This window comes from Pelodiscus sinensis, chromosome 8 (genome assembly GCF_052426305.1).
Source record: "Pelodiscus sinensis isolate ZL-2025 chromosome 8, ASM5242630v1, whole genome shotgun sequence".
Taxonomy (NCBI): Eukaryota; Metazoa; Chordata; order Testudines; family Trionychidae; genus Pelodiscus; species Pelodiscus sinensis.
The window spans coordinates 9,490,369-9,517,558 of NC_143059.1; the positions used below are offsets into that span (position 1 = coordinate 9,490,369).

At 43.3% G+C, this 27,190-nt stretch overlaps 2 long non-coding RNA genes across 2 annotated transcripts in view; one reads left to right on the forward strand and one right to left on the reverse strand.

Annotated features, from left to right (window-relative positions):
* The window catches only part of LOC112544316 (uncharacterized), a 43,807-nt gene that overhangs the window by 6,530 nt on the left and 10,087 nt on the right, over nt 1–27,190 (reverse strand). The window contains exon 3 of the long non-coding RNA XR_003087659.3: nt 10,520–10,578. This is a non-coding gene — a long non-coding RNA (uncharacterized LOC112544316). The remainder of the gene's footprint in view (nt 1–10,519; nt 10,579–27,190) is intronic.
* On the forward strand, nt 429–11,059 carry LOC112544315 (uncharacterized). The gene is made up of 3 exons (XR_003087657.3): nt 429–680; nt 1,221–1,315; nt 10,899–11,059. It is a non-coding gene; the product is annotated as an uncharacterized LOC112544315 (long non-coding RNA).

The following is a 27,190-nucleotide window of genomic DNA, read 5'->3' on the forward strand; positions in this document are numbered from 1 at the left end:
ACACCTTGTGAGCTACTAAAAGGAGCACAATCTGTTGAGCTTCCACAAAAAAAGGCTGAGAGGTGACTTTGAAGTGTATAAGTGCCTTCCTCGAGAGAAAATGTCAGGTATTAAAGGGCTGTTTAATGTTGCATAAAAAGGTATAATAAGACCAGTGGCTGGAAGGTGAACACAGACAAATTAGTATTGGAAACAAGGCACAAATATTTCACAGTGTGGATGATTCACCATTGGAACAAACGACTAAAAGTGAGTGGCAGAGTCTCCATTTCTTCAGTGTCTTCTAATGAAGACTAGTTATCTTTCTGGTGTGCGCTTGGATCAAAACGTAGCTACTGTGATACACAGGAGGGCTGGCATATGCAAGGTCAGATTCAATATTCTAATGGTCCCTTCTGGCCTTAAAGTCTGCTAATTAATGAAAAACAGAGTATGGCATAGGGAGCAACCTCCGGGGCTTTGTTGTGCAGCCAGCTTAATCCCCAGGTGGGTGTGGCAGTGACATCACAAAGGCCTGTTACAGGACTTCAGTCTATGGGGGGACAGCGGTGGGGAGGTGCTGACCTCACAGAGACCCTGACATCAGCTAGGCAGGACAGAGGTACAAGGCAGGGGCTTTGAAGCAACAAGTCTCCTTCTCCAGGTCTCTCCTTGGGGACGGAGAGAGAATTAGAATTAAAGTACGTGAGCGTGGGGAGCAACCTCATCCTTCCCTACCACTGATTTTGTAGCCCCTGTTTAGAAGGCAAGAGCCTCAGAGAGATTTGGAACCTGTTTGGTCTGATCCACCTGGTACCAGATGAATTCTAGGCCTAGAATTCACTAGGTTAAGGTGATTTGGTTTCTTACCAAGGACTTTGTCCTGTAGAATCACTGGGGCACTGGGGGGTGTTTCCTTTTAGCTTTCATTTTTCCTCCTTCCTTCCCTCTTTTTTCTCTTGCTTCTTTTCCCCTTTTTATTCCTCCCTGCCTCCACCAAGGACATAGATGGGGGGGGGGGGAAGAGGTTGCTATTACTGTGGAAGGCCCTCACAAAGAGGTATACTTGGAGACTGATCCCCTCTGGTAACGACCTGAGCCATCCTTAGGGACGCTTAGACCTGTCAGCCTCCCACTTCTCAGATTCTTGATGCTGATTGGCCAAGCAGGGGCCTGTTAGCAGGGAGGGACATTTTTCCCAATACAACAACTGTGACCCTTGGCTGTCCCTTCCTTTGTAGGCTCTGCACAAGGCCTTGTCTGACCTCAGGCGTGCCATGGTTGGAAATGTGCTGGCAGAGCCCCAGACACAGACTGGCTCCAATACATTTTGGAGGTGAGCATGGTCAGGAGGAGCAGGGGGCACATTTACCTTAGCGCTGGGGAGAACTGGAAAGGAGAGACTGGAAATCCATGTTCCCATCTGTTCGCCTAACCTACACCCCGGTGGCCATCCTTGGTCAGGGCAGTGCTACGTTGGACCCTAACCTCCTCCAAGTCAGGCTCTGGCTAGCTGTGGTAGTGAGAGCCTCAAATCCCCTGCCCAACCTTACGCACTCCTGCCATGGGATCCAAGACATGGTGATCACAGAAGAGTCACAGACTCCTTCCTAGACAATTGAGTGGGCCTGAAGGGAACCAGCTCTTCTACCAGCACTGAGCTTTTGGGTTGTGGGAGAAACTGTCCTCACAGTCACCCCCTTCCTCTGATCATGGGCTTTTGAACCAGTGAGAGTCAAGGCATCACTCTCCATCCGATGAGCTGTACATGAATCAGGAGCTCAGGATGAATAGGTCCAGCTCAGACCAGGGTTCATCTACTCTGCCCCCGTATCTTGAAATAAGCTGTGTGATTTGAGCTACACAAATTGCATTGCTTATTTCCAGTGTCAAAATAGCTTACTTTGAAATTTGGCGCTGTCCATACAGCACCAAGTTTTGAACTAGAGCACTGTTCTGAAATGTCCCTTAATCCTTGTGGAATGAGGTTTATAAGGAAGTTGGAATAGCAATCCTGTTATATTTTGAAAGAATGGGCTTGCTCAAAAGATGAGAAATAGCTATTTCAGGACATTTCTGGTATCCCGAAATAGCTCCATAGTGTAGACGTAGCCACGCTGAAAACTGGCCCAGTCTAGAGAGATAAAGACAAATTGTGACAATCCCCTTCTCAAGCACCAGGATCAGTGAATCAGATATTCCACCCTAAACAAAATCTGTCACCCGCGGGGATGCGGGTAGGCTTGTTTGCACAGCATATGCATCACTCTATTGATCCTAATCTACCTCATTCCCCCCCATTGTGTCAACTTCAGCAGCAGGTCTGAGCAACATAGGCTGTGTCTAGACTATGAAGATAATTTGGAAAAAGAAACAATTTTCAGTACGCAAATTGCGTATCTTTTTCTGATTTACTGCCGAAAGAGGCTTTTCTGACATTTGGCCCATCTACACGTAGCCAATTGTCAGAAAAATACTCTCTTTCGGAACATCCCTTCTTCCCCGTAAAATGAGGTTTACAGGGATGCTGACAAAATGCATCCACTTTGCCGACTTTTTTTTCGGAGAAGCAGATGCGTTCCTTCGACGCGGCAGAGCTTTTCCAGGATACCTCTGGTGTCTCGGAAAAAGCTTTGTAGTCTAGACGTATCTTATAGAGTGAAACGATTAGACTTTTCTTACAATTTTCCATATAAATATTGGAAAAGGCTTTTTTGTGCATTCAGATTTTCCCGTTGCGTCCTTGCGATTCAGTTGTGAGTAGGGTTGGACAATGTCTATGTTCCATAGCGTGACTTTTTTTGCATGAAAACAAAACCTGGGTATATTTTTTGTTGAGTTTTTTTTCCATTTGTTTTTCTTCCCTTCTTTTCATTTGTCTTTTACCGCACATTTGCTACTCAAAAAGAGGAGGGATAAGAGAAAAATGGCCGTGGATCTCTCTTTTGATATGGTTGTGAGAGACCTGCTCTAGCTAGCTACTCTGTAAGAAGCCATTGTGGTTAGGAGTTCTGTAAAATTTAGCACTTTTCTACAATGACATAAAACAGCTGAATCTCCAGTAAATTTGATTGAATTATTTTGAAATCCTGCTTCCAGTTTCAGCACATTTTTGGTTAAAATATCTATTGTGTTTCAAAGAGTGAAGAAAAACCCTTCCTTTGTTTTTGTTCTGCTGCTAATGGTGAAGTGTCCCCTATTGTTCCGAGTTTTTGTAATAGAAATGAAGCCTTTAGGTTAATAATAGATCACTCGGGGATTTTTGGTGTGTGAATCCTTTTAAGCAGTCTCTCTTCATTCAGATATATAAAACTTCATTGTGAATAGCATGGTCGAGCAGGTGTTCCAGGCCTGAACGTTTTTTTTTTTTTAAGACTCTCTCTGCACAGTGTCTGGAGAATCTGTACGACTTCACCTTGCTGAGCTGAAAGGGAAAGCTAAGGATGGTGATGCATCTTGGCATCCTTTGAAGGCTGTGTGCGCACTAGGAGAGACCTCTCTTGTTTAACATTGATAAGATGTGGCAGGAGATCTATTAAGGTTCTCTCTTGCAGTGTAGCGGTACTAAATGAAAGAGTCTAATGAGGCCACGTCCTCCATGTGCTGGGACCTAGGAATCAAGTATCTAGTTTCCCGCCCAAGCACCCCCGGCCATTTCACATGATAAAACTTGAGTCCGATTTAGAATCATAATGGAGGAAATATTCAGTTTTAGAAGGGTGAAGAGTTATATGTCCTCGTAAAGACTAAAAGGACCATTCTAATAGAAGTGAGTTCTATTAGATTGAAGAGTCTCTTAAGTGAAATGCTGGCATCCACATGCTTTGAGCCACTTAAAATTAGATTGGACAAAACACTGAAAAGTATACTAGTGGGGACAATGCTTGGGTGGTGGCAGAATGAAGAAGGTGACCTCATAGATCCTTTCCAGCTCTAATTTTTATGACATAAATCTTAGACAAATCATTTGGTTTAAGCTTTAGGGAGGCTGTGTAGTCTCAGAGGAGGAAGGCTGTAATCTCTAATCACAGATGATCCACTGCTCTGTGCGATGATTATGAAATTTTTGACCTTTTTGGGGGGGGGAGGGGTGAAGGCAACCCTATCAGATAATAGGATAGAAAGAAGAGCCATCAGGGAAGAACAAATGGTTCATCATCAGAGCTGAATTTCCCTAGGTAAATATACTGTATTCAGACCAGATAAGGCTACATACATTTCGGGTGTAGACTTTCAAAGCTACTTTCTTCGGGTATGTCTACACCGCAAAGTTTTTTTTGGAAAAAATTGCCATTTTCTTGAAAAACTTCACTTATGTCCACACTGCAATCATGTTCTTTCAAATAAAAAAAATCAAAAGAACACAGTGATTTTTCCGACATTGGAAAATCTCTTTCTATGAGGAAGAAGCCTTTTTCCCCAAAGAGCTCTTTCGGAAAAAGGTGTTTGTGGACGGGCAAGAGGGAGTTCTTTCAAAAGAAGAGGAAAGAGGAAAAAGCACAGGTGCCCTGATGGCCACTCCATCCATAGTAATCACAGTTTAAATGTGAGATAGCATCCATGCTGAATGGACGCTATCTTTTGAAAAAGTAGATTGCTTTTTCGATGCACTTTTGCTGTGTAGACGCTCTCTTTTGGAAGAAGTTTTTTCAGAAGATCTCTTCCGGAAAAGCTTCTTCTAAAAAAAAGCCTGCAGTCTAGACATAGCTTTCTGCTGTCACCTTCTGGGGCTTGACATGAGTTATATGTTCCATTGCTTTCTCTTGAAAGCGTAGTGTTGGGAGGTGATATATATTCTTTATGATCTTCTCTGTTAAGAGGAACCCATCTCTAATTTGTCTGGAAAAGAGCATGTAAATGAGCTGTCTTCATTCTTTCTCCATACAGCAGATGGTTCAGCCTATAAGCCTAGCATGGACAGCTAAGGGGATTTGGTAATGGGTATGTCACCTGCCACTTCTAAGTCATTAGGTCAAACGAGGTCCATAGGAGAATGTTTGAAGTCACTTCTATCCATTGGTTTTCCTTTGAAGGCTTTTTGTGCCTTGCAAAATGACATGGTGATCTTGGTTTAAGTCCCAGAGAACTAGTATCTACATCACTCAGTACGAACTGGCATCTTTGTGGCCAGTGTCTGAAGAGATGCGAAAGCTGGAATGGGCTGGTAAACACCACTCCCGTTTACGTACAGGTTATTGTTCCAGAAAGCTGACACAATGGCATTAGAAAGTTTGTACGATCCAGGCTGTATCTCTTTAGCAGTTAAAGAAGAGTTCTCAACCTCGGCATAGATCAAGTCAGTCAACAAGTGTGACATTTATACTTCATTTTTAATATCTTACTTGGCTGGAAATTCTATGGTGGACATTATGAGCTAGTTTCATTTTTTGCTTGTTAAGCGAAACCAAAATCTTTTTTTTTTTAAGTTCACCCCTATAATGCTAATAGATCAGAAGTCATATTAACAACAGCTGCAACCATGGACTGTCTCCAAAGCAAGCCAGTAAGCTTTGGAATATGTGAAATCATCTTTTTGTCACTTCTGTCCCTGGGATATTTATTAGTGGAGTATGGCTATAATGCTAGCTACACAGATGGATTTGAGGCTAAGTACCAGCCTGACAACTAAAAGCTGATTAGAAAACAGAGGTAAATGTTGTTCTGAAATCCTCAATCTTTTCCCATAAAAGTGCTACGCAATTTGCTACATCAAACTGAAGAATTCCAACATTATTGGTTCTTGTCAATAGCACGTTCCGTAATTTACTGTAACATTCTGCACTGTGGTGAGAATGCATCGTTTCTGAGAGTGGTTCTGCATTATTAAAGTTTTTCAAATAGCAAATGGTTTTAAAAAGCAAAATCACAAATCTGGAAATCCAAACGGAACTTGGCTCTTGTCCTTAAAAAACCAGAGGTTTTAATTCACTCAGCCATCTAACTGTCAGTGCTGGCACATTCTTATTAAACGTGACAGTCATGAACAGAGTCATCTCTTATAGATTGCAGATTTATGACTTGCAGCCAGATGCTCACATAAGCACGGAAGAAAAAAGTTCATTCATCAAAAAAGGCACTTCGTTCAAGTGACACCTTTCTGTTTCCCATCTAGTCACGTACCCCGTCTTTGTAGGTCTAATCATATTTTCCTCACTTTACTGTCTCAGAACAACTTTTCCTCGCAATCAGTCCTGCACATTAACCTATAAAAAGCAATTTGTCTGCCTCAGAGATCGTTTCCAAAATCTATTGCAGAACGAATGGAAGTAAAGGGAGGATTGATTCATATAATTTATTAAAGGACCTAGGAAATGCTTATGTTAGGACTCTGCACTTCTAGTCTCTGATTTCTTAAAAAAAAAACTTTAGTTTTGTATTGTAATCTGTCAGTACAAGCAGATCCGACCATATTTTAACTGTTTCACAGTGGCATCCATTATCCCTAGCTACAGATGCGGTTTGTTCTGCAGTTATCATAGTTTATGGAGTGAAACTGAAGATCCTGATTAGACTTGGTACAGCTGTTTTTTCTGAGACTATCTTTTCAAGGGGATACAATCGATACCTAGAAAGAATTCATATGGCTTAAAATGCAGTATTTGCCTTGCCTAGCAATGCAATACTCTCTCTCCTCTTGGTTAGAGGCATGCAGGAAGTAGTAAGCAGATTACAAAAAAAGAGAAAGCTAGGTAAACTGTGCTGAAGACAAAGTAGCCAGAGACTAGGTCTTACACTGGGAACTCAAGGTACTTATGGCCAGACTAAACCAGAATGGAGCTACTAGTGCCTTGCACAGTTCACTTCTACAAAACGTGAATGCTAGTGCTAGATAATATTCCAAGTGCAGCAGCTGAGGAAAGAATAAATGAATCAGGTACACAAGAAAGACTGCAGGTTCCACTCACAGTCTTGCATTATCTATGCAAGTACGGGGAACAAGTGGGGCAAAATGAATCAAAAGTTTCAGTGCTATCCTGGGGTGTCATCAATGCTAATATGGTAAGTTAATAGCCAATCAATCACACACCGTACAAACAGGCTAGGATTAATAGTAGAGGATCTGGAGTCCTAAAACTAGGCAGTCTGAACTGTAGTTGTCAGCTGGGCATCATTCATTAAATGGCTTGTTCTGTCTTGAGCGTGGAATGAAGCTGGCTGATATATTAGTGTAACATAGCTTTCCCCCAAAAGATATATGGTGTTAGGCTTGCAGACCTCCAAAGCCGGAAGAAGAATAGAGCTCAGGATTTCTTATTAAAGAATCAGCATGAGACAAATGAAACCACAAGGTGCTTACAGGGAGCTGAAAATCGATAGGACAGGATGAGAAAATTATTGGCTAAAATGATAAAATTATTTAATCTCTGAATTATACCCACTTCAGGGAATCTGATCTAGTCGGTGGTTTTCATCCCTTTGTTTTCTGGTCATCATTGTGCCCAGTGCGTATTTCATGTGGTAAACACTGTTTTTGCTCTGAGGCATGGTTGCTCAAAGACAATTCTCTTTTAAGCACGTGCAGCATTTGTCATTTTTTCCCCCGGGGATTTTTCAACCCAAAACTAAAGTAAGTTAAAAATGTTGCTGGGAGACCAGCTTGCCACATTTTGAAACACACACAAATGAGTAAAGTCAACTTCTGACACCTCCCCACAAGAAGGGAACACTGGGGACCCTGTTCGATTGACACTCCTTCCCCCCTCCCTACAGCCCCTCCACAGTTGATGCTACCAGGGGATCCCCAGTCCAGAGTGGTGCCATGCCATAAACAGGCTTGTCCTGGCCAGGCTTCCTAGTGGTTAAAGCAGATTGAAACAGGAAGGGGAGTGCCTCTCTTACTCTCTATGGCAGATGCCTCAAAAGATAGAGTATCTGTGAGTGCAGGACTTCTTGTGTATCTCCCTCTACCCATCTCTAAACCTTAGAGGTGGAAGTCCAAGAGAAGGCCTCTGCAGGTGGGTGGAGAAGAGCATTCTGCAGAAATGAGGGGGCTTCCCCCCCAGCAGACCAGGGAGACGCGGAGCAGCTTTTCTTGCCCCAGAGGATGCGGACGGTGCGACCGCGGTGCATCTGGGCATCCCACCGCTCGTGTCCTCCGGGGCGAGAAAAGCCCCGGTTCGTAACTGCGGATCCGACATAAGTCGGATCCGCGTAACTCGGGGACTGCCTGTAGTGGTATATAGTGATTTTTGGTGAAAACACTATAATCCTCCATTAAGAGGGGACATTCTTCATTTGGCCATTCCCCACACACGACCAACGTGTGACCAATGGTAATTGGGAGACGCGTCCATGCTGGGATCATGTGCTGGATCCACTGCCCTTGGCCACCACGTTAGGACTTATCCCTAGGTGAAGAATTTGCTAAGGGGCCCAAAGTCCAATGTGAGTATCCCCGCTGCTTGAAAATGTACTGAGCTTCATTGCATTCGAGAGGCAAAAGCACAGAGAAATGAAGCTGTGGGCCAAAATATTGATGTGACTAGTGATTTGGGGTGCTTCCATTTTTGAGCACTCAACCTAACACCTTGAGGAGGACTTGATTTTTTTTTCCAGGGGGCAGATGCTCGGCCCTTTCTAAAAGTAGGGTTCTATAAGGGTGTCTTATTTCGTTGCTGCAGCCAAGTGGAACTCGGGGAGGGGCTCCTCCCCCACTGTGTCAGTGGGCAGCCACTCCGCCCCACTACACCCTGCTTAGACTCTTTGGGGAATTCGCTGTGGCTTTTCGGCTCGGGGGCAGTCCACAGCCTCAGCTGTCAGCGGCCAGCAGTGCTCAGGCCTGACCCTGACTCAGGCCGGCAGCAGGTAAGTAGGCCTGTCCCCAGACCCTTAGTTCAGGGCGGGGCGGCAAACACACAGTTCTGAGTCCCGGTTCAAGTAGACAGAGAGACAGTTCTCAAGTCCCAGTCGTTGAGGCGGCGGACAAACAGTGCTGAACCCAAACCCTCGTTCAGGGCAAGGTGGCAACACACTGTTCTGTGCCCAGGTCCTTGGTTCAGAACGCGGCGGCAAACAAACTCAGAAACCGTCTGAATAGGAGGACCCGTCCGGATCCTCTTGCTAAGGCAGGGGTCTGGCAGATGCGGGCTGCGGTCCTGGAACAGCCAAGGGGGGAGACTGCCATCCAGGAGTGGAGTGGCAGGGGGGACACAGGCCCACCCACTCCACTGCATCCCAGCCCAGGGCCCTAGGAGCAGCAGAGCAGTCTGCTGCTGGGTCAGCGGGGACCCATACTGCAACACGCTGACTGGGCGCTGGTTCAGCTAAACGGTGATCGGCTATCCCTGGGCTCTTTCTGCTCTCCCCCTCGGGCTGTGCCTGGGTCCCGTGCGGGTCCTCTGGGCTCCATCACGCTGGAACCCCTGGCCAGGTAAGCAGACCTTCCAAGCAGTCATCCAGCGGTAGACCCGGCGACCCAGGCCAGTCTTCGGCTTCCCCTGGGTCTAGCTTCTGTTTGGGTGCACAGGGGAAGCTTCTGGCTCCTTTGGTTGCTGGGCTCTCTGGCAGGCCTTTTATATTCCTGGTCCTGCCCCCTGGCTTCCGGTCAGGTGGGTCGCTAAGGCCAGGTGCTGCCCACCAAGGCTCTGAGAGGGGCTCCTCCCCCTCTGGGTCAGTGGGCGGCCTCTCCACCCCACTACAGTTGCCCAGAAATGGAAGATGTTGACCTTCTTTATAAAAATGCAAGTGTTAATAGCTAGGTATTATTATTAAAGGCACCCAAAAAGTATTATGTGAACTTGACTATAATTTGTCCTGGCAAACCGTAGGGTCTTCTTCCATCAACTCTTTGGCTACATCTACACTGCAGCGCTATTTCAGGATACCAGAGTATCCCAAAATAGCTATCCCGCGTCTTCACAGCAAGCCCGTTATTTCAGGCTCACTATTTCAACATCTCTGTAAACCTAATTCTATGAAGAGTAAGGGACATTTCGGAATTGCGCTTTATTTTGAAATTTGGTGCTGTGTAGACAACGCCAAATTACAAAATAAGCCATTTCGAAATTCACTTGAAATAAGCTACATAATTTGTGTAGCTCAAATTGCATATCTTATTTTGAGTTATGGTGCATTGTAGACGCACCCTTACGTAACCTCCAAAGACAGACAGCAAGATTTGGATTTCTTCAAGCAGAAGTCCTACAGTAATTTGATACTGCCTCTGAACACAATCTAGAACTAAATTGGGCAACAAAACTGCGTCATGTAAAAAAACTTAGACTACATTTTGCATTTAGGGCAACTATGTTTCGTTCACTTAATATGTATTATGGACCAAATAAACTTCTTGGAGATGCACTAAAACTCCATCACTCCAACATCGCCATGTAAGAGCTCTTTGACATGTCTAGAACAGAACTTCCAAGTATCAGAGTCAAGGCTTGTTTCAGTTTGTTTTCCAGTTCAGTCATCTGGGGTTCCAGCTATCTCTTAAGTATTATAGAATAGAATCTGGAGATGAATCTTCACTATGGGAATTCTCCTCCAGATCTTGCTCTGGGGCAGTTTGCAGCTCATATATGTTCTGACCAATGCTTACCAGGAATGTCACATGTGTAGGAAGTCAAAGAAGTCTTGATGGATGAAGTTGACATGTTCCTGTACAGGATGAAGAATAAATTGACAGTATTGCATATATATAATAATCAGTAAAACATGCAAATATAACGTACAGGGATGCAGCAAAGTCTAGTAGCTACACTACGGAAATGGGAATTGAGATATCTTCGCTCTGAGGGTGACTCGTTCTGTGACTTCAGGCAAATCACATAATCTACCTCGGTTTTTCTCCAGCCATAAGTGGGGAATAATATTTACCATATCTAATTACTGCCATAATGAATTAGGGACCAATTTTTCCAGAGGTGCTAAGTGGTCAACTCCTGTTTCTCTGATGTAGCATCTTTCCTCTGTTACAGTCCTTGGCAGCTTGCTCTATCTTCCGTGAGAATCTACTGATCAGTCAGCTGTTCTGACTTCAAGTGGAGTTTTGCATGGAGGACATGTACGTTCAGGGACTGATTTCATGGCTTTATTTTGTTTTGTTCAGGTGAAATAATAAGCAAATTGAAAAAGAACAAAGTGGGTGAGTGAAATAACGGCCTCACTTTTCTACAGTGATAATACCCTGAGCTCCAGAACTAGATGGTATCCCAATCCAATAATTATGGGGATGCTTCTCATGACTAGAATATCATTACAATTCAGGGAATAGTGTAATTTTAAATAATCACAACTGAATGTTTAAGATCCCCAAAGCTTATATGCCTGGGTACTAATATAATTGAAATATAGTACTACTACTACAGTTAAACCTAACAAAACAATAAAGGCTACACAAAGCATCAGCATTAACTATAGGTTTTTCTGACAAAAATATGACTGTCCTAACACATTTCTGTTCCCCAGGAGAGCTTTAATCATCACACAGTACGACTCGTGAAACACAACAGTCCAATACAAAGTTTAATTCAGGGAAAGCTTATTGTGAAACAAGTTAGGAAATTAGATGGATATTTTCACTACGATTATACAGGCTAAAAATCAGACCTGAGCAGAGGGAGTCTAGGCAGCATTGCAAGTCTGACTAAAACCTTGTTTTGGGGACGGGCTAACGTGGGACATAAGCCCTCTGTTAGCTCTGCAGTGAATTTGGGCAGACCAGGGGCTTTAGGAAGATTCATTGGTACGAAGCATGGCTCCAGGAGCTCTCTGAGGCCAGGTTTACACTAGGTCAGTTTAAAATACCCAACTCCAACTACATAAAAGACGTAGCTGGAGTCAGCTTATCTTAAGCCAAGCTTGGTGCCGTCTTTACAGTGGGAGGCCAATAGGAGCAAATGCTCCTATCAGCTTCCCTTACTCCTCGCAACTGCAAAGGGTACCAGCACTGACCAGAGCTGCCTTCAGTGTTCAATTCAGCAAGTCTTAACTAGACCTGCTAAATTGAATGCCAGAAGATCCATCTCCAGTGTGGCAAGTGAAGACATGGCCTGAGTATTACAAGATAGGGGAGTTTGCAAAAGGGAGGCTCAGACCACATCTCCACTTGTCACCCTAGGGATCACTCTTCTGGCATTCGATTTAGTGGGTCTAGTTAAGACCTGCTAAATGGAACACTGAGGGCAGCTCTGGCTGGTGCTGGTACTCCTTGAAGTCATGAGGAGTAAGGAAAGCCAATAGGAGCGTTTGCTCCAGTCATCCTCCCACTACGAAAACAGTGCAAAGCTTGACTTAAGGTAAGCTAACTCCAGCACATATTTTACATTGCGTACCTTAAGCTGACCTTCCAGACCAAGTGTAGACCTGGCCTCAGAGTGCATGCAACTGACATCACCATTGTTATGAGGGTACTAGAATCCTCCCTTCATCCAAAAGCGTTATTAGGGCTGCAGATGCTGCACCAACTAGGTACAAAGAATGGCTGCAGAGCAACTCCATAGAATTTGCCCAGTCTTCAGCCCACTTAGTTGGCCAGATGCTAATGCAAGGATTTTGGCCTCTTTAGCCCTAAGTTCCAAGTTAGTTAGTCTGAGTAATCATCCTGTGAATGTGAAGCAAGGGAGCCAAAATAAATATGGCACATACGTTTCACTCTTTATGGTACACGACTGTTCTCTTGTTTTGGTGAAGTCTATACTATGGCAACTACACCAGCTTAGCTTCCTTACCATAACTATGCCAGCATAACCCTGAAATGCTGATACAGCCAACACCAACAGAAAGGGGTATTCTTTCTGTGTAGGAATACCAACAGCCTAAATAATGGCAGCTACATCAATGGATGCATTCTCTTGTTGACATAGCTGCACCTATATGTAGCAAAAATGTAATATTTTAGTACTGCTATAAGAATGTAAGTTTGATGTATAATGATTTGCTTGTAAATTCTGTATGATTGTATTTCACCCTGTTTCTTATGACTAGACCATGTCTGCATTGTAAACTAAATTGTGTCTTCTAGTATCTAAGCCATCCTTTGCTGGAATGTTCTGTCCATTGTTTGGTGTAAGTGGAGAATGTGTAAGAGTCATCAGGAAGGTCCATATGGTCAAGAAAACTTGATGAGAGAACATCCACGGTGCCAGAGGCTGGATGAAGGCTGAAGAAATTAACAGAATAGCTGAGACCTGGAGATGGGCAGACACTCCCGAAGGTGAGACCATAAACAAGAGAGAACAAAGCCTGACCATACACATGGAAGGATAACTGTGAGGAAAGACCAAAATTAACATATCAAGAACTGCAGCATGACACTGCAAAACCCATTGACTCACATGGGAATGTCCATGTATAAGAAGGGGGACTCTTGCCATAAGTGTCTGGGTTTGGTCCTGCAAGCCAAGCCCCAGAGGAACCCTGACTCCTGCCTGGCCAACAAGACGGACTTGAGCCATGACAGACTGGTAGCTATGCACCATCTGCAAGACCTGTGTGTGCGCGTGGGGGGAGGGGCTTGTCCTTATGAAGCATATGGTAGCCGCTTTGATATTTAAGTATGGCATCTTGCCTTGTCCCCTAAAAAGATCCTGTGTGCTTCTTATAAACAGAACATATATTGGGAACTGTGTCAACCTAACTACCTTGTTCAGGGTTCTCCCCTCCCAACACCTGGACTTGCATTGCTAGGCCGACTTAACTTTTAAGTGTAGATCAAGCCTTAGATTGAATTGTGCATTTGATTTTGTTCTCCATAGGACTGCCACTAATGCACGTGAATACTTTTAAAGCCCATCAGTATCCAAACAGCACAACTTGGAAAGGTAGAATTGTTATCATGGACTATCCTTGGGCTCCCTTCCATCAGTCAAATTTGTCCATCCTTATTAATTAAATGACAGCCTTCATTAGCCAGCAATTGAATTATCCTCCAATAGCTTCTTAAATGGATTAAAATTAACTTTTTAAATATGCTCCTTAGAGTATTGATAATGTAAAAGGCAGGATGAGATTAATCAATGATTTTTAGTAAGTGGAAGGACCTAGCTACAATGAAAATGTAACTTTAATTTTAGAACGGATACAATGAACAATAAAAGATAAATTTTTGTGTGTGCTGAGCAGCATGAAAAATTGAGTGCCTGACATGAGCTGTAGAATGTAGGACCTTAAGTATGGCCAAATTGGGTTTGGTTTGGTTGCAGGATATGAAGGGAGATGAAAGCTAAGCATTTTAGCTATGTTTGAAAGATGTCTTTATTGCTAACAAGTAATAGATGATCAAAGCCAAATAAAATAAAGATTGTCCATTCCCTTCATTTCCATCTTGAATGACACCACTTTTTGGCATCTGAAAAGACAAAATTCACATTTTCCTTCCATATGCTCCATGCAAGTTTCCATTTGCTGGTTTGGGGCTAGAGCCAGAAGCAGAAAACCCTCTGCAATACCAAAGCAAGGGGGCATTTTTGGATAGTTCTAATCTGGATGGAACGCAGATTTCTCAGAAGTTTGCTCAAAAGCTTTTGCTCCTGACCTTTTCTAATGTCTTCAAGACTAAGTAGGTTTAAATATACACAGTTACGCCCCCCTCTCCTCATTTTTAGGGAGCTTTGCTTCCAATTCCAGAGACGGTGTGCTCTGAAGAGGGGGTGACCGGTGTCATATGCATAATCTTTGCCCTCCTGCATAGCCAACTTCTTTTGGGGAGGCTTAACTTCCCCAAGCCTCTTACACACACCACTCATGGTTGTTGAATTTCTGTCATTGGAGGTTTACAAGAAATGGTTGGACAAAAACCTGTCTGGGATAACCCAGGTTTACTTGGTTTTGCTTCAGTTCCTACGTTTCTTTGATTTTATGTACTGCTAATGAATTTTTTAATAAAGATGCTAACAAATCCCCACTCCCAAATAGTGATACCCCTCCCCCCCCACACACATACACACCAGGGATTCATAGATTTTAAGATCAGAAGCAACTATCATGATCAACTCATCTGCCCTCCAGCATATTGCAGGTCACAGAACCTCGCTCACCACTCTTACAATAGAGCCCTAACCTCTGGCTGAGTCACTGAGGTCCTCCAATCATGGCTGAGAGCAGTGGTGGGCAACCTGCGGCCTGCAGGCCACACGTGGCCCATCAGGTTCTGTATGGCCCACAAGCCTTTTTTTTTTTTTTTTTTTTTTTTAATACAGTGGCCCATGTGCAGGGTTGCCAGATTCCACTGGTTTCCAGCCGCATTGTTTTTGGTCCAATTATTTAAGCAACACCCTCATAAACCAAGGGCACATGAAGTAAGGTATGTGCACACAACACCGACCATGAGAGCCTTGCACTCTCTCTCTGCATCCAGTCAAAGTGTTGCCACAATTCAATCGGGACATCTTGCACCTTCTAGATATGCAAGCGCAGAGATTGTCCCGGGAGATTGTCTTGGTTACGACAATCTTGCAACCCACTGAAATGAAGAAGGGCCAGTTATACATATATGAGGTCCCACTCATTAGTCTAGGTTGCCCATCACTCGTTTAGAGAATTCATGTTACAGAGAATCCATCCCATAAACCTGCAAGTGACCTAGACTGCAAAGGAAGGCAAAAAAAACCCTAACAAACGAAACAACCAAAAACAATCCAGTGTCTCAGAAAGGACAATGAGAGTACATCTAGACTACAGGCTTCTTTCAAAAGAGATCATCTAGACAGCCACAACTTTTTCAAAAAAGCAATCTGCTTTTTTGAAAGAGAGCACCCAGGCAATCTGTTTGTGGTCAAGAACCCCTTTTTTCCCAAAGAGCTCTTTTGAAAAAAGTCGTTCTTCCTCGTAAAATGAGATTTACCACTGTCAAAAAACCCCGCCACGTTCTTTCAATTTAATTTCGAAAGAACATGGCGGCAGTCTAGATGCAGGTGAGGTTTTTTAAAAAAAAAAAAAAGGCCACTTTTTTCGAAAAAATCCTGTAGTCTAGACATAGCCTGACAGAATAAGTGAAGCTTTTATTTGAAAACTTCATTTAAAGAACAATACCACCGTGACTAAGTAGGGAGGCCGGAACACCATCTGACTCACCAGTTTTCAATCTCTATTGAGTTTACTTGCTGGAAAGATTTACAATGTGTTCCTGAAGGCTACACTCAGAGTGCAATATAGCATTCTACTTAAGGAGTTTACTTGGAGATAGAGTGGATGAAGACCTGCCAGGGATCCACAAGGCCCTGGAGGAAAACAAAAATTAAGATCTTGCAATTCTTTGTGCAATCTGCTCCCCTCCAAAAAAATAAAATAAAATAAAATAAAATAAAATTGCACTTTTATAAGCCCAAGGAATAAGAGATGGTTTAGCAGGATCCAGGGAGAATTTGAGCTCTATTTAAGAGAGAGAAATCATTCCAGCTCTTCCTTCAATTTGTTACTGGTTGCTCCCATGAGCTTACTCTATCCCATCCCTGTAAATAGGAGAGAGGCTATTTAGCAGTCATCTCTTTCAAATAGCACGGGCCTCTCCCCACAATGGGTATGCCACAGCAGGCTTTTCAATTCACACTGCTGTCATGCTGGAAATGATTTACCACACACTTCTTAACCCAGAACTGACATGTTCATATTTCATTGTTTGCAATCAAATAGCGGCTCTGACACATTGGGCACATTTCTAAACGGTTGAATGCCGTGCAACGTACACGGGCTGACACCGTATTATAAGAATGCATATTTTTATTATACAAAAAAATGGCTGCCACGGGCGGACTCACCACCATGGCTCCTCCTGCCAGTCGCACTGGGAATTAACTCACACCTGCTCACCGAACACCTCCTTCTGGCCAGCGTCTCCCCGTCTCAGCTCCAGACCCACGGCACTTTGGGACCGCGGCGCCCTCTTCAGGCCACTGCCGTCCAGCAGTGCCCACTCCAGTGACTCTTGGCCCCCTCCCAGGGAAGAGGGGGTAGGGGGCTAGCAGGCTCTGTACTCCGGGGTCCTACCCTCCCAGGGAACACCCAGTTCCCCTGTACCCTCCTTGCCTCAGTGACCAACTGCCAAGTCTTCATCTAGCCCAACTGCAGTCTGTAATGGCCACTCATCATTGGCAAGGGGGTGGGGACCTGCTGCCTTTACCTACCCTGGCTGGCTCTCTGCAGCCCTAGTAGCCTTAAGCCTTGCTTCAGGCCTTGCAGCCTGGGAGCTTGCCTGACTAGCGCTTCCCGAGCTCTGCCTGCCTTTCCCCAGCACTGTTCTACCTCCAGGAAGCCTCCTGCTTCCCAGGCAGCCAGATCCCTCCTGCTCTTCAGCCAGATCAAGAGTAAGTCCTCCTCTCTCCCTCCAGGAGCCCTTCTTTATATAGCCCCCAGCCAGGCCCTAATTAGCAATAACTGCCTCCCCAGGGGCTTCACTCTCAGCCCTCTCCCAGGGCTGGGTTTTTGCCCTTAAAGGGCCAATGCAGGGCAAATGCCCTATCACAACGGCCTTTTTGCTTGAAGCAAGTATCTACAGCATGCACTGACCTGGAACTAACTGAAAGTTACCCATGTGAACATATCTTCCTGAGCAGTACTACATGAATGTTTAAATAAGCTTAGTATGTTGCAATGATAATAGTTTGGACAATTTGCAACATACATAAAATTATTCCTTCTGGGCAGTTTCATGAGCGCATAACTGGAACAAGCTAGTCTACCCTATAGCGGAGTCTAACGTTATTAGTCCAGAAACAAAAAGAGCGGAGTTAGTTAAGTTAGTAGGTAAGAGATGGTAAAGCAAAAAATCAGTGTACCTAGGAAATAGAACGGAGGGGAATATGACCATCTGGAGATAGTAAAAACAACAAGTAGTACAGTCGTACCTTAGAGACTAATACACAAAGAACGACCATACTCGGTCAGACCGAAGTGCCATCTAACCCAGTATCCGGTCATCCAACAATGGCCAATGCTAGGTGCCTCTATAGGGAATGAACAGAATAGGCAATCACCAAGCAATCCCACCTGTCACCCATTCCCAGCCTCTGACAAACAGAGGCTAGGGACACCATTCCTATCCATCCTGGCTAATAGCCATTAAGGACCTGTCTTCCATGAATTTATCTAGTTCTTTTCTGAACCCTGTTAAATTCCTGACCTTCACAACATCCTCTGGCAAGGAGTTCCACAGGTTGACTGTGCATTGGGTGACGAAGTACCTCCTTTTGTTTGTTTTAAACCTGTCACCTATTCATTTCATATGGTGACCCCTAGTTCTTATCTTATGGGAACAAGTAAATAACTTATGCTTATTCACTAGCTCCACCCCAGTGCCACAGGACTGCTCATTATTTTTAAAAATTAGATGACCATGGTTACTCCTCTGGAAAGAGTCAAGTATTTTAAGCTAATTAAAAGAGATTATGTACTTTTGACTTGTGTTGAGACTATTATGAATAGAACAGGAAACAAAATATGAGGAATAATCTTTACTCTAGAGAGGGTCATTGTCCAAAACTGAGAGATTGGGGGGGGGGGGGGGGAAACAGCGTTTCTGGGAGTGAATTGCTAAACTGTTTGCATCACAGAAGAACAGCTGGAAAGTGGAATTCCATTATTTGGTAACATTGTCTGAAATGGTTTCTGAATTAGTTGTGTGTGTGTGTTGTGATTAGTGTACTATGAATTATACTGCTCGACTGGGTGTTGAAACCTTTTGGTCTTATTTTTCCTGTAGTCACACAAATAGGTAAGCTACATTTCTCCCTTTTTACTCTTGCTCATTAACCTGCTATCCTTCTCATGTTTCCTACACTTCTGCTTTGAACGTATATTTCCAGATGAGCAATTTTAATCTCAACTACGTGTCTCTCACAAATCCTTAAATATCCCTGAAATGAATAGAGTAATGGAAAAATTCTTTTCACTAACCTTAACACAAGAGAAGACTATCACTGGTATCACATGTACATTGCAAATATCAAGGAGAACAGAAATAAACTACCCAGAGAACTTTGTATTGGATGATTAGAAAGCTGGGCAGAAAATAAAATGTGATTCATATTGGAAAAATATGAGCTAATGCATCTTTGAGGTGGAGAATAATCCAAATCGCAACATTAATGGGAGATGGAAATCTTGGAAAACAACAATTCTGAATAGGAATTAGAAGTAGCGATAGATGCCAAATCAAAGATGAGCTTACAATATGATGTAAATTAAACCTCTACGGCTGAATACGCAAAGGTGTCGTAACCCCCTCTCTGTGAGGCTTTTGGTGCAGGAGAACCTGAAATAGCACATTTAGTTGTTGGTACCTCATCATCCGAAAGACAGACAAACCAGAGGGAATTCAGAACAGCTACAAAAATTAATGGGGAACTAGAGGGGAAATTTATTATATACAGCTTATCTAAGACCACTGTGGGGGAGTGTGTTAAATCTGCAAATACTTGAACGGTGTAAACACAAGGGAGAGAGAGGTATTGAGGTTAGTACCTGGGAAGATAGCTAGTAGTAGTTGGACTGAAGGAATTAAGAGCCAGATCCAAAGCCTACTGAAGTCAGAGTCCTTCCTTTGACCTCACTGGGCTTTGGATTAGGTCAGATGAAAGGAAAACTTTAAGATGAATGTCAGGAAAGTCTTGCTGGTTATGACATACTTTTTGGACTGTGACATTCTGTTTAAAGGGAGAGATGGAAGCCTATGTCTTGGGACATTTACAACCATCCTTGACGTAATATAAAATATACAACAATTCTGCACTGGCAGGGAGATGGACGAGGTGACCTAATGGGTTTTTTTTCCATATCTAACCTCTGTGATTTAATTAAAAGATGATAAATTATCCTTCAGCAGACTCCTATGTTTCAAACAGACATGCAGCTGCAGAAAAGTACCTGGCCTCTTTTTAAGAGAAACTTAGAGCTGGGAAGAGCAACGTGGAAAGTTGTTTGCGATCAGGGTTTTGTCATGAACAGCATGCCTGGAGTATTAAGTGCTCCGATTCCAAAAAGGAATGGAGAAAAGTCAAGTGGTAAATGGGGTGGAGGAGAGGGGAAACAAGAAACAAAACATAAACCTCAGTCCCTCCTGCAAGTGTAAATATTTCCAAAAAGGAAACAACAAAACGTGTTCCTCTAGAAAGTGCAATTTGAATAAGAAATAAGATGTGGGTGTGGTCACTCATAAAAGCTACATCTACACTGCACAGTTATTTTGGAATAAGGTATTCCAGAATAGTTATTCTGAAAAAGCTTATTTTGAAGTAGCACGTCTACACTGCAGGGAAGTCTCAAAATTACTCTGAGGCAAGCTTCCCTAATGTAGACGTGCTATCTCGATTTAGAGTCCCAGGAGGAATAACTTGGACTGGCCCTGGTGAGGGGCTATTTCAAAACGGCAGAAGTGGAGCATTTATACATGCCTTATTTTGAAGAAGCTATTTCGGAATAGGCATTATTCTTCATAGAATGAGGTTTACAGAAGTCCAAATAAGCCACCCATTATTTCAAAATTATTTCGAAATAACGGAAATGCTGTGTAGATGCTTTCATAGTTATTTTGGAATAATGGCCATTATTACAAAATAACTTTGCTACGTAGACACACCGGTTGGCTCCACAAATAACATTGTGTAGGCCAGAAGGACTAGAGAATGAGACAGATTGCCTCTAACATGCAGGCTCCATAGCTTTAGAAGGGTGCAAACAACAGAATAATAAATTACATGACCCCACAACCTCCCAGCCTAGTAGATTCACTTCCAACTCCTGCAATGGCAGCTTGTGGCAGGGGTGAGGGTGGGGAGAAGAAGCCCCTTTATGAACCAAACCATGCAAGTTTCACATAGCTCGCCTTGCCGCAGATTGTCATTAAGTACAACAATTGATGTGTGAGGTGAAGAAGAAACGGAATCTAAACATGGAATTAGGAGAATTACAGGATGAGCAAAAATAGCAACTCTTCAAGTCCACTTGGGTTGGACTGACCTACCATCTCAAGAAGCTGCCCTTGGCTAGACCTCTCAATGACAAGGAACCGTCAAATCTGGAACATTCACCCATAGACAGAGACTTGTTCAAATAGGTTTCAATTAGTGAGACTAGTCGGTGCTGTATTATCATGGTAGGTCCGGCATTTTGTAAACTGGGGGCTGTATTCATCAGCCAGTTGACTATCCAGAATAGCCCAATGGGCTATCACTTGGCATTGTTTAAGATAGAAGAGAAAGTGCCTCATTTTTCACAACAGTGGTGTATTTCTGTGGGAAGTTTTTGTGGTCTTGTCCTAGGCGGTTTTAGAATAGGATTTGTGGCCTTCCAGTTTTGACACTGTTCATCTGTGGCTCAATGTGTTCTCTGCAGGGGAGCAGGGAGTACTGAAGAGAAGATGGTGCCAAGAGGTGACGATGTTAATGATTGTGGTTGCTAGGCGGTGATATTGCTTTGTCATGTGATTGTGCACAGGCCCTGTAGTTGAATGACATTCATTTTCCTCTCTTCCAGAAAACATATTGGGTTCATGAGTCTGCAAGGGTAAACACGTCTAGTTGCTCAACTACTCGGGTAAAAGAGAAAAGTAATGAACATGCCTACAACAGGTAGTGATCTCTGCAGGAAAGGGATGAGTTGGCTTTATTTTTAATAGCCAGTCTTGGACTGAAAATCAGATCCAGTAGTATGTGTGTCCATGGACCCAGAGAATCTTCATGGACTTGTCCCCTCATACAGTGCAAACGTTGTGCTCTTTCTCTTCTTTATCTGGACACGTATCTCTGTGCCTTACTGACTCTCCCACTGTTTTCATAACTTGTGTGCAAAGTGTGTCTTTCTCCTCTGTTCATGGGCCTTAGAGTCTATAACAGCAGGAAGGAAGATATTATGAATGAATGCTTGAATTTATTCAGCATGCAAAGCCTTTATCCGAATGCTTTCTGCCAATCCTTGCTGCATTTCTTCTCAGGCTAGTTTCACCTCACCAGGAAATTTTTCACTACTGTAGTTGATAGCTACCAGATGCCAGGAATGGTTACTTGTGCTGGTGATGCGTTTTTGGCTCCATTGATGCACCCTCTGCCCATCCACAGTCTCTGCTAGAGAATATCAGCCAGCTTCAGGCCTAGTTCAGATCACTGAGCTCTGAGTTAAGGATGTAAAATTTCAATTATTTAGCTAATCGAATAATCGATAAAATTCACATCAACTATTCAGTTAGTCGATAAGGGCGCTTCTGCCTTTGAAGTGTACTCTGAGTCCCCAGCTGATCCTGGGCTCCATGCAGCGCTACCGTTTTGAAACGCCATAGGGAGCCCGGCATTAGGCTCCACACGTGTTTCAAAGCGTCAGCACCGCACGGAGCCCGGGGTCAGCTGGGGACTCTCCCGCTGACTCCAAGCTCCACACAGCGCTGATGCTTTGACAACGCCGCATGTAGCCCAGGCCAGGTGCACCAGCTGGCCCCGGGCTGCATGCGGCATTTCAAAGCAGCAGCACCACATGGAACCCAGGATCTGGCTCCTGGCTCCCCACAGCACTGTAGCTTTGAAGCACCCCTTTCTCTTCCCCCCATTGCTGCCTCTTTACGATAGACGCAGCGGGGGGGGAAGCAACTACTTGACCAGCTTGTCAACTATCCGATAAACATTTGCTTATTGGATAGTCGACTAGTCGTTTACATCCCTAATCTGAGTGTCTGGTTCTAGCTGGTCGTCTTCAGACAAAATATTCCCACTCCAGAGATAATCTCCCCATACATTAGCCATTATGTAATTTACCTCCACCTTGCTCTTCCATAAAATCCCAGTTTAAAAGATGGCTACAAATTGCTATAATTCTTCATGCTGGAAATGGACTTTGTCGTTTTTCCAGATTGCAAAATGGAGGTTTAACCAAATCAGATATGTGAAGATGGTGTGAAAGTATGCTCAACTTACGGTAATTAAAAAAAAAATCTGTTTGTCTCCTGACTGAAAAACATTTTGTCGTGTCATTTGTATGAACGACACAAGGCCAAATAATTTTACTTTAAAATAAAATACAGTGCAGCTTTAAGAACTAAGAGTTCCTCTTTCATCTAATCACTATTGCATTTTCTGCACTATACCCAGAACTTCCACACCTCAGTGTGCAATCCATACACTGGGTATGAGGAGTGGGGGGGAAATGGCAATAAAGAACATTCCTAAACATAAAACTCCATGCAAAGTGGGGAAGAGAAGTCTGGAATATGTACAAAGATTCTTTTTTGTCTATGAAACCCAGGAGCAGAGTGTGACCTTATCACGATAAACTTCCTGTGTGCGAGGATTTGTGTATACTGCTTAGGCTGTTTTCAACATATTGTGCATCTGTTCAGTAAATAGCCAAGAGAAGTTTATTATGCTAATCAGCATTTCCAAAGAATTAGCTCACTTGTGCAAAACTGTCTTTGGGACAGTATATTAGTTCTTCACTAGTGGTCTGCAACAGCAATTTCATTTTGTTTGTGTTTACTTGCTTCGAGATAAACAACATCTCAGATGTATCCATATTGTATATATTGACATTTAACAACTTAATAGTGTGCAGGAAAAGTTAAAATTCAGAATGTGCCCATGTCTGTCCTTAGAAATACCTACGTATTCAGGACCAAATTAGGATGTTTTAGAAGTGTATGCAATTCCACTAATTTAATGTTGCCCATGGGTCTTTTTAATTAGAAAGTCTATACGCTACAAAACATTATCAGCAAAGGCTCAGTTGTCTAAACTTGAGTGTGAAATTCATTTGGAATCATTTCCTCTTGTAAACTCCTTTTCAATTAAAACCACTATGGCAAGGGCCTTTCTTTCCCTTGCCAGCTTCTGCAACTCCTTCCAGTTGACAAGATGGGCCTTGAGTCAAGCGCCCCCTATTTGCTGTGTCTGGGTAGTCAGCCTCACCTTCAGCAGAGGTTTAGACTTGGGATAGGGAGCTCAGCCTCTCCTCCTGAAGCTGCTCACTCCCCTGCTGTCTCTGGCTTAGTAGCTATGTGTATGGGGGGTGCTTCTCCTCCTCTTCCACCCAATAGGGCATGAAGGTCACAGGCAGGCCTGAAGTGGAATCAGCTGACTTAAGTGGCCCAAAGTAGCCCTGTCTCAGCTGATCCTACCCTGCCTGAGACAACCCTTATCAGCTGATCCTGACTGACCTGAAGTAACCCATATATACTTCACAGGGGAGTGGGCCTTTCACCCTTCTAGAGCTACCTTGTCTGTCACTGGTGCAGCCCCCTGGCCTGACTTTGTCGCACCATCCAAAGAAGGCAGCAGAGTTACTATCCTTCCTACTCATTTTTCTTTTCCAACATTCAATTAACTCTTCTTCTCCAGACTCTTTGGAGCATGCCCTTTCATGTTTGCATCCCAATTAGTATTCCCATCCACTGCCTGACAGCAAAAGCTGAATCTCCTTGTGGGAAAATTCCCTTCTATTTATTTTACATCTTCTGTTCCAGGACTGAAAGTCCTCACTCTTTCATGCCCATTAAAGTCACCTTCTCACCCTAGTTCTGATCTGTGCGTTATGATCCTTCAGGATGAAAGGGATTAAAGTCTCAACCCTCAGAAACGTTCCATGAGTTCCCAACACATATACAATTTTAAATCATGTTCAGGTTACATCAGCCGATACCTCTAGGGTGGTATTTACAACAGCCACCACCACACTGAAGGCATCTCGTGCTCCAACAACGTGTATGGTTCTGTATGCAATGTAGGACTGATGCTACAGCATCCGTGGACAAGTCAAGGATTAGCAAATCTTTCCTCCAGTGAATTGGGTTTCAGACGGAACACAGCCATTCTGATGGGCAACTCTACTTTTGTAATATGTAACAAAGTTACATCAACAAGTCAGATTTGTACGTAAAAGGTCATGTGGTATTCACTGACTAAGTCCCTGCTAGTCAACTACATTGTTTTTATTAAAACAAACATCTTCAAGAGTTATTTTTTTCCTCAAAGGATTGAGTCTCTGCTATTTGTAGCTCATTAAAATGCAATTCAATCTCTCACTGAAAGTCACTTTGCTCATGGCTTCAGTGTAAGAGTATAGTAACTCCCGCCATTTCTTAATCTTGTACTGGTATTCGGACCATTCGGGGAAGGTGACCTAGGATTGTTCAGACAGGCATTCTGCTAATGCGGTAGCAAAGAACTTTTAAAGAGTAGCTGCTTTAGGCTGCTTGATGAGAGAAGAAATTTATTTTTGTAGAAATAAGCATCCAGGAAGCATCTGAGACAAACTGGAAAGATGTGTGTGGAATAAGATTTTTTGCTTCTCAAGTGCCCTTTATCTGAGGTTCTTGAAGTGCTTTAGAGACATTAACCCCCACAACACCCTTTAGGGACAACTAAATAAGATGCACATGGTACTTATATGATTTGCCCAAAGCCATGCAGTCATGTTTGTGGCAGACTTCTTGCTCTAGGGTCTGCTCTAATCGGTAGACCACCATCCCAAGCATTCAGAAAACAAGAAACAAAGTAAAAACAATATCTTAGTCATTTGTTATGATGGAGTGAAAATGAGGCAAAAGTTATGAAAAAAATTACTAGCTGTATGCGGTATTTGTGATTACAAATGTGTAAATTTGAAACTGACTTTAATTTTCTATGGGCGCTGTAGCAAGATTTAAATGAGATTGAACTCCAATGAATAACAAATTGAGAAATGGTGTGATAATGTTCTCTGGAGTTCAATTAGCCAGTCATCTTTTTTTTTCCCCCCTTTGGTGACAGTTATATATCCAGGGTTACAAGTGATTCAATCCAGTAATAAACCGCCATCTAATTTTAAAGATTTCATGGACATTATTCAAAAGACAATAGGCAATTTGAGGACAATGTACTAGCGTATGCTGGGGTATCAGTGCATCTGAAGTGAGTATGAAGCTAAATTTTGTATTCAAGCCATTGGAGCTGGAATAAATCTTCTGGATAAAATTTAACATGCTGCCACACTGTTCTCTTATAACTTTTGGTGTTGAGTAGCCATGAATATTTCAAACACCTATGTGGTGAAATTAATCTCTCACTGAACCAATTATCTTCTTAAGCATCTATTTCCTGTAGCTTGATACATTTTGGCTTGCTAAGGTAAAGCCTCTTTGTAATTGCCTTCCCTCTGTTTTTAAAAGCACTCTAATGCAATGGTCCTAATGAACAGTTTTGTGACTACAGATGAATTCTATAAAGTCGAAGTCAATAAGCCGCACTGCTGTGGTGAAGTAGGCTACTGAGGTAACAAGTTAGAAGGGTTTAACATGCTGAGAGATTGGCAAGCCTGTGTTTCGTCTGGAGTGGGATGATAAAGGAAGGGTTTTATGTGCTGCTGAAGGGTAGGTGAGACCTTGAGGCCCAAGAACACGGAAGTGATCAAGAAGTTGGAGTAAGCGCATGGCGCGGGACTGATGAGACTGTCAAAGTAACAATTTTCTCCACCCGGCCTTCAAATTTTTATTTCCTTAACATCACCTGAAATGTTGATTTCTTGTCAGAAGAAATTCTGGTTTGGACTTTCTCCTTTGAGCTTCTTGGAGCACTAAGCAAATAAGAAGCGGTCTCGAGTTTGCAAATGGCTTCTTTGCAAGGGTTTGGCAAACAGGAAGGATGCTCTTCCAAACTGCACTAGGGGGAGGGAGGAGGAACCCCTGACAGAGGCACAGAATTATTTTTAGGCAGTTTGCAGCAGACCTCCTCCTGAGTTTCATTTAGGGAGGGCAGCAGGGACTCAAACTTCTCCTACCAGGATGCTGCTTGCACAAATACTTTCCCTGTAGAACCTGGCCTGTAGACAGCGAGGGGGCTGGTCTCAAATCAAACCTGACTGTTCCCCCAGAACAAAAATTCACTTCACAGAATAGCCCAGAAGAGACTTAGAAAGGAGGGAGAAAAGTTTCAATTGGCTCTGCACTGGCCACTCGGTACTGGTTCAAGCAGGAACCATTTTCTTAGCCTTTCACTGCTCAACACATTTCTGATTAGTAAGAGACTGGGCAAAGCAAACACAAGAAATGAGCAATGACACTGAGTCTTTGCAACTACCTTCCCTAGCAAAGATCTAGATGTTGCTATGTACTGTGGTCCGGCGGGACGCCAGACACGCTGAAAAGCTTTGGCTCCAAATAAAGTAGGATATTCTTGTTCTATGAATATATGCAGAAGTCTCCCACAAACCCTCTAGTGGATTGGCTTCTTTTGCCTGCCAAAAAAAGTCTGGGGCACTTCTGATGGCTGGGGAAAAATAGCTAAAAGAACTGTAGCACTATGCTGCAAAGTAACCCTGCTAC